Source organism: Kogia breviceps, chromosome 14, assembly GCF_026419965.1.
Source record: "Kogia breviceps isolate mKogBre1 chromosome 14, mKogBre1 haplotype 1, whole genome shotgun sequence".
Taxonomy (NCBI): Eukaryota; Metazoa; Chordata; class Mammalia; order Artiodactyla; family Physeteridae; genus Kogia; species Kogia breviceps.
This window is the reverse complement of record NC_081323.1, coordinates 39,395,269-39,409,760: the sequence shown is the minus strand read 5'-3', so window position 1 is coordinate 39,409,760 and position 14,492 is coordinate 39,395,269. Positions and strand designations below refer to the sequence as shown.

Here is a 14,492-nt window from a genome sequence, read left to right as displayed (position 1 = left end):
CGTGGTAGGGAACCCTCATCAAATCCAGACCTGCTTGGTAAATGGTTTCTTCTCTTTGATGAGCCCACGCTTAGTCTGTACCTGGCAAAGTGCTAAATGTTCAAGGTGCTTGATCTCACTTAAAACTCACAAAAGCCCTATAGGGCAGGTCCCCAAGACCACCCCTAGGTTTGATTTGTTAGGAGAACTCACAGGACTCAGCATAGAGTTATACTCACCGCTGTGATTTATTACAGTAAAAGGATACAAAGCAAAATCAGCAAAGGGAAAAGGCACAGGGCTAAATCTAGAGGGACCCAGGCGTAAGCTTCCAGGGGTCCTCTCCCAGCAGATTCACACAGGATGTGACTAATTCCTCTAGTACTAATTTCACAACATATGTGAAATGTTGTCTATCACGGAAGCTTGTGAAAGTCTCAGTGCCTGAGGATTTTATTCGGTACCTATCACATAGGCACCTCTGCCTGGTCTGTGCCAAAACTTCAGATTCCAGAAGGAAACATGGGTTCAGCTTAGCCCATATTGTTTGAATAAACAGTTTAATCACAGTGAGCCATTCTTACCAGGGAACAGTGGGAGCCCTCCTAAAATCCAAGTTCCCAGATGCCAGCCAAGGGCCAAACTTGCAAATAGGTTTCTCTAAGAAACACAGCCTCAGGCCTGCTATGTTAACTCCTTTGGCACAAGAGGTGTTATTATCATACCTCCATTTTACAGAAGGAAAACCAGAAGCTCAGAGGTAAGAAATTGGCAAAGCTGGAGACTCAGAATCTCAAAGTACGTGCTTTCAATCACTGGGCAGATTGTATGATAAAGCTAAATTCTATCTACCATAACAGAAAATAAAAGGATGGAGATGCCTAGTATTGATATAACTGCATACACATATTTTCGGTTAGAGGTAAAAAACTGAAAAAAAAAAAAAATTGCCAAAACCGAAGGAATGTCATGGTGGCCTCTGGAGAAACAGAACTTGAAGTTATCATAGGGTGAATCAGGAAACCATTGGATTTTTAAACTTTTTTTGGTAAACCATGTGTGATATATTTATTTTCTAAAATATTTTAAAATCAACTCAAAAGAAACACTTGTTAAGGGGGAGTTCCCTGGTGGCCTAGTGGATAGGATTTCAGGCTTTCACTGTCATGGCCTGGGCTCAATCCCTGGTTGGGGAACTGAGATCCCGGAAGCCACTCAGTGCGGCCAACAACAACAAAAGTGGATTAAAAAAAAAAACTTTTTAAAGTTAGCATGTATCAGAATAAACTGAAATAAAACTTTAAAAATTCATCCTTTGGGTTAACATTCAGAAGAAAAGATTGATTTACATGAGTAGCGAGTAAAAAGGGGGTTAGCAACCATTATTTTGAAATTATATCTAGAGTAGCCATTCACAAATGATTCAAGAAGCTTCTATCTCTTGGGAAACACATCAGATGACAACTTGATCTTTCCAATGGTTCCAGCCAGTTTAGACTCTCATCTTGCCTGATAACTGGCAGTTCATACAGAATGAGTGTTCAGTAAGGTGTTTGAATCCTGAGTAGATTTCTAATCTTGGGCCCTTTTACCCTTATATCTATTGCTCTACATTAAACGTTTTGAATATTGGCAAAACGTACCTAATTCTTTGGTAGCCATATCAACTGAAAGTGGCATGTAGCTTAGGAAAGAAATATTTCCTTTGATTGTTGAATTGCACATTTACAACTGGATGAGCAGGTGAAGACATTTCAAGAAACCACATATGACAGATAGACACAAACTAATGCCCCCTATTTCTAGCCTCTCTAAAATGTCTCTTAGCTCATAGGTCCTCAGCTTATGAAATAAGCATTGTATTAGTCAGAGTTCTCCTGAGAAACAGAACCAATAGGATTTATATAGTTCAGATGTGTATAAGAGGAAATTTATTATAGGAATTGGCTAATGTGGTTATGTTGGCCAAGATGCCCCATGATCTGCTGTCTGCAAGCTGGTGAGCCAGGAAAGCTATCGGTGTAATTCAGTCCATGTCCACAGCCTGGAGAATCAGGAGCTGGTAGTGTAGGTCCCAGTCTGAGTCTGAAAACACAAGAACCAGGAGCATCAAGGTCCAAGGGCAGGAGAAGATGGAAGTCTCAGCTCAAGCAGGAAGAGAGTAAACTCACCCTTCCTTTGTCTTTTTGCTCATTTGGGCCCTCAAGAAATTGGACGATGCTCACCCACATTGGGGAGGGTCATCTGCCTTATTCAGTTCACCAATTTGAATGCTAATCTCTTCCAGAAATATACCCAGAAATAATATATACCAACTATCTGGACATCCCTTGGCCCAGTCAAATTGACACATAATATTAACCATCACAAGCATGTATGGGAGAGCTTATAAGAACATTCTTCTTGTTTATGTAGAAAATGAAGTAACCTTGCACGTAGATTTTAAAACTATACTTGACTGCAAGCATGCCTACTAGCCTAGAAAACACGTGACTACTGCCCATTAACACTTTTTATTCTCCTGAATATTTTTGGCTCAAAAAGTCTGTTTCAGGGGACTTCCCTGGTGGTCCAGTGGTAAAGAATCCGCCTTACAATGCAGGGGACGCAGGTTCAAGCCCTGGTCAGGGAACTAAGATCCCACATGCCGCAGAGCAACTAAGCCCGCGTGCCACAACTACTGAGCTTGCACGTCTCAACTAGAGAGCCCACGTGCAGTCAACTACAGAGCCCACGCACCCTGGAGCCTGTGTGCCACAACTAGAGAGAGAAAACCCACACGCCACAACTAGAGAGAAGCCCGCGCACCACAGCAAAGAGCCCGCACGCCGCGACGAAAGATCCCGCTTGCCTCAACAAAGATCAGGCGTGCTGCAACTAAGACCCGGTGCAGCCAAAAATAAATTAAATAAATAAATAAATAATAAATAAATCTGTTTTTAAAAAGTCCGTTTCAGGACTACAAATTATATTTTCAACTTTCTGCTCAAAGTAAAATTTGTTTATATATATATATATATATATATATATATATATATATATATATATATATACACACACCTGGTAATTTTATTTTTTTAACGACTTCTCCTATTCTTTATTAATATGTACAGTTGGAATAATCAGTAAGAATAGTGTTCTACTGATGGAATACCTCTAGTTTTCAAAATGTTGGCATGCTCATAAAGGGCTTTGAATGGAGTTTGGGCCAGAGTATAAAAATTCACAAGGTATTACTTTGCTACTGTATTCAAAATTATTAAAAAACATTTGAGACACAGGCAACAGTGTGGATGAACCTCAAAGATAATACACTAAGTGAAATAAGCCAGACCCAGAAGGACAAATATGGCCTGATTCTACTTATACGAGGTACCTAAAGTAGTCAAATTCATAGGGACATGGAGTAGAATGGTGTTGCCAGGGGCTGGGAAAAGGGAAGAATGTGGACTTATTGTTTAATGGGTATAGAGTTTCAGTTTGGGGAGATGAAAAGGTTCTCAAGATGGACGGTGGTGATGGTTGCACAACAGTATGCATGGACTGAAGGCCACTGAACTGTACCCTTAAGGATGGTTAAAATGGTCGATTTTATATTATGTATATTTTATAATAATAATAATAGCAATAAATACTGGTATGGACATGTCCCAGGAGATTTGGCCTGTATGGGGGAAACTAGTTAGCAGAGAGGGAACACACTGAAGATGGGGTGTGGCAGAGAGGTGAGCTGAGCTGGGGCCAATCTATTAGACAAATTTTTTTGTTCTTATCCTCTCTCCCCATCAAAACTATATTGGTCTAACCTTTGGCACTGACAACTGCTTAGTCTGTGCTTGCAGGCCCTACAGCTGAAGTGAGGACTCAGTGTAACTACTGGACTATTAAGGTTTTCAGCTAGACAGACAGCTGGCTGCTTAGAGGAAGACCACAGAATTAAACGATGGCACCTTTAACATACATCTCAGGGGTGATTCTTTTCTCGTTGACCCTCTCATGAAAAGATTTTTCTTTTCTTAGCCTCAGATCCCTTTTGAGCAACTTGGTAAATGCAGTAATGGATATTTAAGTACTTCTGAAATACCTATCTGTGTTCAGATAATTTAGGGTTAATGACCTGCCTATCGTTGGTTGAAGAAAGATGGCTATTTGAGAAACTCCTCTGCAGAGAAGATGAGAGCAGCCACACCATGCCCTTGTCGAGATGCCATTGCTCAGATACGCATTTGGCACAGGCTCAGATTTGGGAAGAAAGGATTCACCAGGCTTTTAGTTATGTTGCTTCTAGGTAAAATATAACATGGATATAATTTGGGGTTCAGAGGAAAATATTAAAAACTTGGGATGGATCTATAATATCATCTAAAAATAAAGTTGTTTCCTAAGAAAAATTATTGTATCATGTCCAAAACGGTGTAAGTGATATGGTTTCCTTTCCTCGGATTCTTTTACTGTAGTGTGTCTCCTGGACATCACCCACGAGTGGGCAGCCACTGTTCCACCGGGTGCTTCCCATTCCAGAAAAACTGCTTCAAAGCATGTTGGGTCAACAAAAGGATTATTCTTTACTTGGTCCCCATTTGTATTTGTACGGACACTCATGATCCAGATGCACCCTGCTCTGTGCGCGCTTCTGATTTGCTCCCTAATCCAACTACACCTGCCTTCTCGACCTCCTCGGAAGCATCTGACTCTGGCTTCCAATTTTTATCCTTTGGATTTGAACTCAGCCTCCAAGCCTGACTCCTTGCTTCTTCTTTGTCCTTCTCTACTATGGGAATCTCTCATATACCTCCCACTGATAAAGTTGTTTGGATCTAATGTATCTGCTGGCTTCTTCTCATCTAAGCTTTATGATTCTGTCCTCATTCTGGAATATATCATATCCATTTATCCAACTCCACATTGTTTAGACCATCCACATTGCAAGATCACTCTAATCTAACTCAACTCTCCATTCTGGCTTCAATTCTTCCAACTCATATTTTCTGCCACCCAACACCCAGGATGGACAAAAGGCATGTTTTGAGGAAAACATTTAAATTCTAATCATTTTCCACACTGTCCAGGGTGATAACAATGTTAAAATAGGAGCAAGAAGAAAATTATCCTTTGTAGAATAACATCAACAGAGTATACACTCCAAAAATATGCAGAAAAAATGTGTTAAATGTTATAGTCAAAAACTATTATTTCACTATGGTCTCACCCTATACCACATGTTTCTTTTTCCTTATGCCAATAACCACACATATAGAGACGTAGCCCAGACTCCTTTCCTAAGCTCCAGATTTATGCATCCAAATCTACTCTAGGATTCATCCCACCCTTGAAACCCAGCATCTCCAAAACGTAAGTCACAATCTTCCTACTTGTTCAACCTGTTTCTTCTCTAGATATCCCAATCCTAGTATATATACAGTACCATGTTGTATGGAATGGTTGATGACAATTCTGGGGATCCATTTTGACCTTCCCTTCTCTCCCATCCTGCACATCCAATCACCACCAGTTCCTGTCCATTCTGTACAGCTCTCAGAATTCCCAATATTAGTTTCCTACAGCTGCTGTAACAATTACCTCTCATTTAGGTAAATTCATTATCCTAGAATTCTGGAGGTTAAAAGTATGAAATGGGTCTCACCAGGTGAAAATCAAGGTGTCAGAAGAGCTGTGTCCCTTTCTGGAGGCTTTAAGGAGGAAGATATTTCCTTGCCTTTTCCAGCTTCTGGAGGCCACCTGTGTTCCTTGACTCTAAAAACCTTCCTCCATATTCAAAGCCAGCAATAGTACATTTTTCTCTGACTGTTTTTCCTCGTACATGGCTCTGCCCAACTCTTTCTTCTGCCTTGCTCTTCCACTTTTAAGGACACTTGTGATCGCATTGGGCCCTTTTGAATAATCTCCCTATTTATTTACTTGCCCCCTTCCAAGCAGCCCTCCACCTTGCAGGCAGACCAAGTTTCTAAAATGTAAATCTGATCACATCATGCTCTCTCTTTCCTAAGCCTTTTCTATGACTTCTCATTGACCTTAAAAACAAAACCAAACTCACAGGGCTCCCTAGGTCTACCCCTTGCATAGCTCTCTAACTGCCTACATCCCTTTCCCCTTCATTAAGCCTTACTATCCTTAGTCACCTCCATTAACTTAAAGGCCCCCTGACCCTCCAACATCTGCCCTCCCCTGCCCCAGTCCCCCACATCACCCTAAGTCTTCTTTCCTGCCATTCTTGAACCCCAGAATCCCTTTCTTCTTATGTTCTCCATAGCTCCTTATATAACTATTGTGCTTATTCCAAATTACAGAAGTAATGCATGAGTAATACACAACTTGGTGTGGACCTTTCAAACAATAAAGAAGCATACAGAATAAAAGTTAAAAGTCAACTGCCATACACCTTCCCACCACAAAATCCCAAACATGGACCTTTTGTTGTTTGTTTCTGCCATCCCTGCACACAACCTGAATTTGCACACATAAACATGACCCCACTATGCACACTGTTGTGGGATTTGCTTTTTGTGTCACTTAACATAATTTGGCTGTTACGTTTAAGAAAAAAAAAAGCAAACCTTGGCTATCATTCCATAGTAGTACACATATCAGTACTTGTCTTTAAGACATCATAGCATTTTATAAAGTGGAATGTATTATAATTCATCTATTAATTCCTTTATTGATTAATATTTAAGAGGGTTTTGGTTTTTTCTTTGGTTCTTAAAAACAACATTCTGGTGAGAATCCTGGTGTATGTATCATTCTGCATAAATAAGAGCAGTTCTGCAGCACAGAGCATCAGATATGGAAATGATGGGACTAAAGTCATATGTATCCGTTTGCTAGGGCTGCCATATAAAGTTCCACAAACTGAGTGGCTTAAACAACAGGAATTTATTTTCTCACAGTTCTGAAGGGTGGATATCTGAGATCAAGGTGTCTGTAGGGTTAGTTTCTTCTGAGGCCTTTCTCCTTGGCTTGTAGACAGCCGTCTTCTCCCTGTGTCTTCATGTGGTCTCCCCTCAGTACCCATCTGTGTCCTAATTTCCTCTTCTTATAAGGATGCCAGTCATATGGATTAAGGCCCACACTAATGATCTATTTTTAGCTTAATTACCTCTTTATAGACTCCATCTTCAAACACAATTACACAGGTATTGACAGTTAGAAATTCAACATACGAATTTGGCATGTGGGAGGATGGGGGATGCAGACAATTCAGCCTATAACAGCAAGTATGTTTAAAATTTTTAAGATGCTGGCAAGGTGGTTTTCAGAAAGCCTGGCTTATTTTCCTCTCCTACCAACATTGTCAGAAAGCAGTCATGGTCTTCCTTAGTACCCCATAAACTCTATCAGCTGATTTCCATCTTATCTGTGCCTGGGACATAGTAGGCACTCAATAAATATTTGTTGAATGAGTGGTCACTGGGACAAAAATATTTACCTCTCTAAAGACAATCTGTAGTTTAACCACACTGGCAGCCCAGAGGGTGAGACTGGCAGTGTGTGACAGGCATGCATCTGAATCCCTGTCTCAGGCTCTGCTTCTAAGGAACCCAACTTAAACATGCAGCTGCCATTGGCAGAGTGGGAAAGAGAACCCAGGTCTCTCAAACTTTTTCCTCATAAGTTTTTATCACCCCTTCAAAAATATTTCTAATCATTTAACTATAGACAAAGCAGGAATGGGGAGGTCAAGACCTTATGGAGTAGTTTCTAGTGGGAGAGAAAGACACAGGTATAGTGACATCTGGAGATTGAATCCTAGCTCTGACACTTATTGGGGCAAATTACTTAATCTCTTTGTGCCTCAATATTTTCATCAATAAATGCATCTAGTAGAGTGGCATGGACATATATACACTACTGAAAGTAAAATAGATAGCTAGTGGGAAGCAGCCGCATAGCACAGGGAGATCAGCTCGGTGCTTTGTGACCACCTAGAGGGGTAGGAGAGGGAGGGTGGGAGAGGGAGGGTGGGAGGGAGGGAGACACAAGAGGGAAGAGATATGGGGACATATGTATATGTGTAACTGATTCACTTTGTTATAAAGCAGAAACTAACACACCATTGTAAAGCAATTATACTCCAATAAAGATGTTAAAAAATAAAAAATAAAAATAAATACACCTGGTAATTAATATCTATGTCAAAGGGTTGTTGTGGATATTCAATGAGTTAATGTCTGTCAAGCACATAAAACACTGCCTGGCACAGAATGGGCATTCAATAATTGTTAGGTATTATGATTGCAAAGAAGAGAAATAAAATATGATAGGGTATAAAAAGTTCTATGAAATTAACAAAATAAGATCATGTGATACAGCTGTGCTATTTGATATAGTAACATATGACTACAGAGCCACAGAAATGGGGCTAGTCTAAACTGAGATTGAAGTATACATCACAACCCAAATTGTGAACACTTGGTATAAAGAAGAATGTAAAATATTTCATATACATATGTGTGTGTGTCTGTACTTTTTACTTTGAGATATTATAGATTTACAGGAGGTCACATGTACACTTCCTCTAGTTTTTCCCCAAACTTACATCTTACATGATCATAGTATGATATCAAAACCAGGAATTTGACATTGGTAGAGTGTGAGCATTTGGTATGACACCATTTTATCACATGTGTAGATTCATGTAACCTCCAGCATAATTAAGATGCAAAACTGTTTCATCACCACAAAGAGCTCCCTCATTACCCTTCCCACCTCCTCAGCTCTGGCAACTGCTAATCTGTTTTCTATTTCCATAAATTTGTAATTTTGAGACTGTTATATAAATGGCATCACATGGGGTATGACCATTTGAGATTGGCTTTTTTTGCATGTAACATAATGCCCTTGAGATCCACCAAGTTGTTTTGTGCACCAACAGCTTGCTCCTTTTTATCGCTGAGTAGTATTCCATGGTGTACCACAGTCTGTTTAACCATTTACCTACTGAGACATAGTTTGGTTATTTCCAATTTTTGACTACTATAAATAAAGCTGGTATGAACAACAGTGTACAGGTCTTTTGCAGTCATGAGACTTACTAATGTTTGTATTAATTATGTATTAAAATGATAATATTCTGGATATTTTGAATTAAGTAAAATATATCATGTAAATTAATTTCACTTTTTATATTTTAAAATATGGCTACTAAAATATTTAAAATTAAACATGTACCTCATGTATTTCTATTAAGTTATCACTGTGATAGAATAACTTTTGAGGAGAGTAGTTGTGTGGCTACTTGTGATATGGATATTGGTGAATAATGTTTAGAGTTCAGCCTTTATGAATAAGAAGGTGTAGGTCTTGAAAAGTTGAGACAGAACAATGCAAGCAGAAGGAACACTGAGGATAATGGCCCCAAGAGAGAAAAGAACTTGCCTTGTTCAAGAAACTGAAGAAGCCTGTGTGTCAGAGGCAATATGGGTTGAAGGGGGAATGGTATGGCCCACCATTTTGAGATAGACATTACCTACATAGCTCCAGATTCTCTAGTTTTCTTTTTTATTCTACTTCATTGATACTAATGCCCAAATATCCTCAACTACTTTCTCTGAGGGTAATGGGTAGGAAAACTTAATACAGAAAGTACTTTCAAAGTGATTCTTTAAGTGGAGCAGAGATTCCCAAATAGACATTGGCTGATGTATTAATTCTGGCAATACTGCCATTTGTTTAAAACTTACTGTAAATTATAAGACTAGTGTATTAGTTAGCTTTTGCTGCATAACAAACAATCCCAATAATTAGTGACTTAAAATGACAACCATTTATTTAGCTCACAATACTGTGGGCTGGCAATCTGTGCTAAGCTCAGGTAGGTGTTTCTTCTGGCCTTGCCCATGTTCGCTTCTGTGATCTGTGGTCAGCTGTGGGTTGGCTGGAGACTGACTGGTCTAGGATGGCCACATGGACTCTATTCTTTCAGCAGGATAGCACAGGCTTGTTATGGTGGTATCAGAGTTCCAAGAAAGTGCAGACGTGAGGCCTCTTGAGACCGAGGCTAGGAACAGGCACACCTCTGGTTCTGCTATAATCTATAAACAATGCAAGTCATAAGTCCAGCCCAGATTCAAGGTATGAGAGATAAAGTCCACCTCCTAAAGAAAGAAGCTGCAAAGTCACATTACAAAGGGTGTGGCTACCAGGAAAGGTAGTGAATTAGGACCATGTTTAAAATCTACCACAGTTAGTCACAGTGGTATACTGGTAAATGGTTAATGATTTTCTCTGGCAAGGAGGTTAGAAATGAGCAAACAGCCCTTACTGTAGTGTTTTTCCATTTCTGTGGTGCAAATATTCTCACTACGGCTGATGTCAAGCTACCATGTGACACTGCTGAACAAGGATACACGTGATTGGCTCTCAACAACCCACACGAGCCAGCTCCAGCACAGCATTGAGAGTGACCTCTAAATCTGGAAATTGGCAGTGGAATGCTCCAATTTCTGGCATTCACTATTCAGGATAACACACTAAGACCCCTGTCCTCTCTTAAAAAGGCTATTGCAGGGAGCTACATTCCCCAGCAATAGGTACAAAGGCCTCCAAATTCCCATATCGGTTATAAAGATTTTAGAGGTCTTTGCAACAGAAACTATGAAATATATGGTAGATGTGTCATCACCTAATTCTCCAACTTCCCAGGTGACTGAAGATAGGATTATGCATGCGTGGCTGGCAATCAACAGATCTCCTATAAATCATAATTGGAAACACCGTCAAGTTTAACAATATTAGAAACTTCTTTCTTTCCTTCAGTCAAGAAGATAAAAACTGATGCCTCAAAATTTCACAGGGGGCAAAAGAACCTTAAGTAACCTTAATTTTGCTTGTTTTATATTGGTTGGATGAGTTGCACAAACACTTGCCTAATTTTGCTCTTACTCATCTGAGGTCAGATGCTAATACCACCTCCAGTGAGAACATGGGCTTCACCTGGGCAATGGCACCTGTCTTATTTCCAAAAATAAGTTATTAGCTTTCCTGCCAACTGTTTGAAAAAAAAACTCACAGAATTGGGCATTTGTTGGAGGTTACTGGAAGAACTTGGCAAACTGTCTACTTCTAAAGTCTCTGATCATGTGTAGTTTTAGAGCATTGGGTGTAAGGAACTCTTCCCTGTTGAAGAATATTTGTCAAAACATAAAGAATGGATTTTGCTTCTATGGGTAAAGAAAGGAACCTCCTTGGTAGTTACTCCAAACTCAGTACAATTTCAGACATAGAATCATTGGGTTTGTGGGGGCGGGGGTCCTGTTTCTTTCTCTGTTCTTTCTTTCTTTTTTTTTTTTTTTTGTATGTCTTCAAATCATCCAACATCCTAAATAAACAGGAGCTGTACTCCTGCTGATGTGTCAGCTTCAAACTGAAGTTTCCATGTGTAGAAACTCCTCCCTTGGGACATAATGTTCACCATCTGGTTCTCCTCCTCATGCTTGCTCCTCCATGACATGAAAGGGGAAGAATCAGGATGGGCTTAGTTCATGCAGCCCAAGTCAGATCAGCTGAGGGGCCCAAAAATGCCACCACCATCAACAATAACCCACCTCTGATTCCATAACTCCCTTCCAAACTTTAAGGTGCCCTCTCCCACTGTAAGACTGTCCAGAGCAGCTCATTGAATGCCTGTCACCCACCCAAGGCCCTCAAACCCCAGAAGACCCTGAGGATAATGCTGGCAGCAGGAGGATAAAGGTGACCAGTGCACTAAAGGCTTTCAGGATCACACAAGGAAGCAGAGGTACTGCAAGCAAACTGGCTGTGTGCTCAGGAGATATGATGTGATGTGCATTCCAGGTGGAACAAATCTGTGGTTGAATAAGATTATTTTAAATTACCTCTCAGTCTGTCTTCCTTCATCCTCCCTGTACCTTTTCTTCAACAAGTATTTTATTGAGCACATACTAAATGGCAGGCATTGTTCTGGGTGCTGAAGATTTAATAGAGAAATAGACAAAGATCACTGCAACACTGTGAGACCCATATTCAGAGAGGAGAGAAAAACAATAAAAAATTAATAAGTAAATTACTTAGTGCATTAGAAGGCGGTAAGGCCTAGAAGGACACACACACACACAGGAAAGGCAGGGGAGGGGGACAGGGAGTCTGGGTGGGGAGGAGATATATTAAATTGTGGGTCAGGGAAGAGAAGATGTTCCTAAGAAAGTAACATTTGGGCAAAGGACTGAAGGCAGTAAGAGTGGAAACCATGAGAACATTTGGACAAAGGGTTCTAGTCCGAGGCAAAGGCCTGGAAATGTGGACATCCCCAGTGAGCTCATAAGCTGGAGAAGGGTGAGCCAGGGAACAGAGACACATGAGGACAGAGATGAAGGAGGACAGAATTCAAGTGTGGCCCCAGACCAGCAGCATCAGCATCACTAGGCAGCTTGTTAAAAATGCAAACTTGGGGCTTCCCTGGTGGCGCAGTGGTTGAGAGTCCGCCTGTCGATGCCGGGGACATGGGTTCGTGCCCCGGTCCGGGAGGATCCCACATGCCATGGAGGGGCTAGGCCCGTGAGCCACGGCTGCTGAGTCTGTGCATCTGGAGCCTGTGCTCCGCAATGGGAGAGGCCACAACAGTGAGAGGCCTGCGTAAAGTCAAACGTGGAGGGTCCACCCCAGACCTACTGAATCAGCAACTCTTAGGGTTGGGTCCCAGAAATCTGTGTTTTACCAATCTCTCTAGATGATTCTGATTCACACTGTAGTTTGAGAAGCCAAGATTTAGAGCTTCATCTGTCACTGCAGATGAAGTGGAATAAGAGGTGATTTTTTTAATCTGAGTGGAATAAGAGGTGATTTGAATGTTTGGTGGTTTGATTTGAAACCATATCTGATTTCGGTTAAGATGCAATTATCTGGTTGGATGTATTCCAGATATATGCATTTTTCTAGACCACAGAGTAGAATGGTGGAGAGATGGTTATGTAGGGTCTGCATCCTTAGCATGGCCTCCTTGGGGCTCTCTTCAGCCTCTCTGGACAGTGGCTGGTCCTAGAAGAAAGGATGCCCATGTGATACCAACACCCTGCAAAGGAAGCCTGGGTTTAGCTGCAGATCTCTCTCACCGTGACTCTCAAATACCTGCAACACAGAAATTTTTCTATATATGGTGGTTTAAGATTTAGCCTAATTTGAGGGATCCCCTACCTGATGGGGATCCATTTGTTAACTCAGCAAAATGCTGGTAGTGGTATACACCCTGCATTGGGTGTTATCAGCAACTGTATTTCTTACTGTGATGACTCCTTGGTCATCTTTTCTAAGATAACATGATGATGTTCCATTTGACTATGGGATGCTGGAGCAGAACAGTGATGCTATAGAGGACAGTAACTAAAATGTTAATAGCAACAACATCAAAATGATTCACAATGTATATGGATTTCACAGGCTCCCCCTTCTGTAATGTGGAACTCACCCTAGGCGGTAGGTGCCCAGCCTACCAGACTACACTCCCAGCTCCCTTTGTATCCAAGTATTGCCATGTGATTTGTTCTGGCCAACAGAATGTGTGCAGAAGTGAAGTCAGTCAATTCCAAATAAGGGCTTTCATGTTGGCTGGATGCAGAGAAAGACGATGTGCATGGAGGTGGTAACATTTCAAGGCAGAAGGATCCTGGGTCCCTGAGCTGTTGTTGCCTGGAGGCGACCCACCTGCTGACCAGGAGCGCCTGCATTGGACTTCATGCAAGAGAGAAATCAAATTCTCCTGGGTAAGTGAATGAAATTCCAGGGGTTAGCTTTTATAACCATGAGCAATACCCTAATATGCATGTCACATTTTTCTGCTGTCGACACCAGCCTGTCAGCAAATAGCTTTAACCTCATATCAAAGAGGAAAAAAACTGAATATTAGAATGAAATCATTTGCCTAAGGTCACTTGGCTAGCTGGTGGCAGACATAGGACCCATGTCAAACTCTTCTGGCTTTTAATGTAAAGTTTTTACATTATATTTAATGAGCCAAAGAATGACACACAAATATGCAGTAGCAGCAACAGTGATTATTAGCCACTCTGCAAATTTTCAGCATTTATACCCTAAGGAAGACTGCTAATGAAGTTGTTGACAAAATTATTGCATACTTTGGAAGATGGATTCTATTGTGATGTACAGTAGCAGATAAAGATTTGCTCCTTTAAATATATAAATTAATAAATGAAAAACACTGCAATGGTAAAATCTGCAGTGGTTTGGGGCAGTGTTTTGTTTTTACCAAATCTTGGTTTTAGTCTAGAAGTTGTGTGTTCCTATGAAGTTATCCTACTATGTGGTAACTGGTCAGCCTAGTAAGATAACCTTGAGGAAGGAAATACTGCCAGAAAAGTAATTCCTCATTTCTGTATCTTGAAACTGCGTCTAAAATGTATGGAAGTTTCTAGAGAGGGTTATTCAAATAGCATTGTCATGTCCCTCTCTCTGTTATGCATAATAATAACCCTTTGAAATTCAAATCTTTGAAAAAATGTCAAAATGCATTTTCCTCTCCA

The 14,492-nt window shown here is 40.7% G+C and overlaps 1 protein-coding gene across 1 annotated transcript in view; it reads right to left on the bottom strand.

Moving 5' to 3' along the window:
• The window catches only part of PAK5 (p21 (RAC1) activated kinase 5), a 317,201-nt gene that overhangs the window by 104,819 nt on the left and 197,890 nt on the right, over positions 1-14,492 (bottom strand). The gene's annotated exons all lie outside the window — the stretch shown is intronic.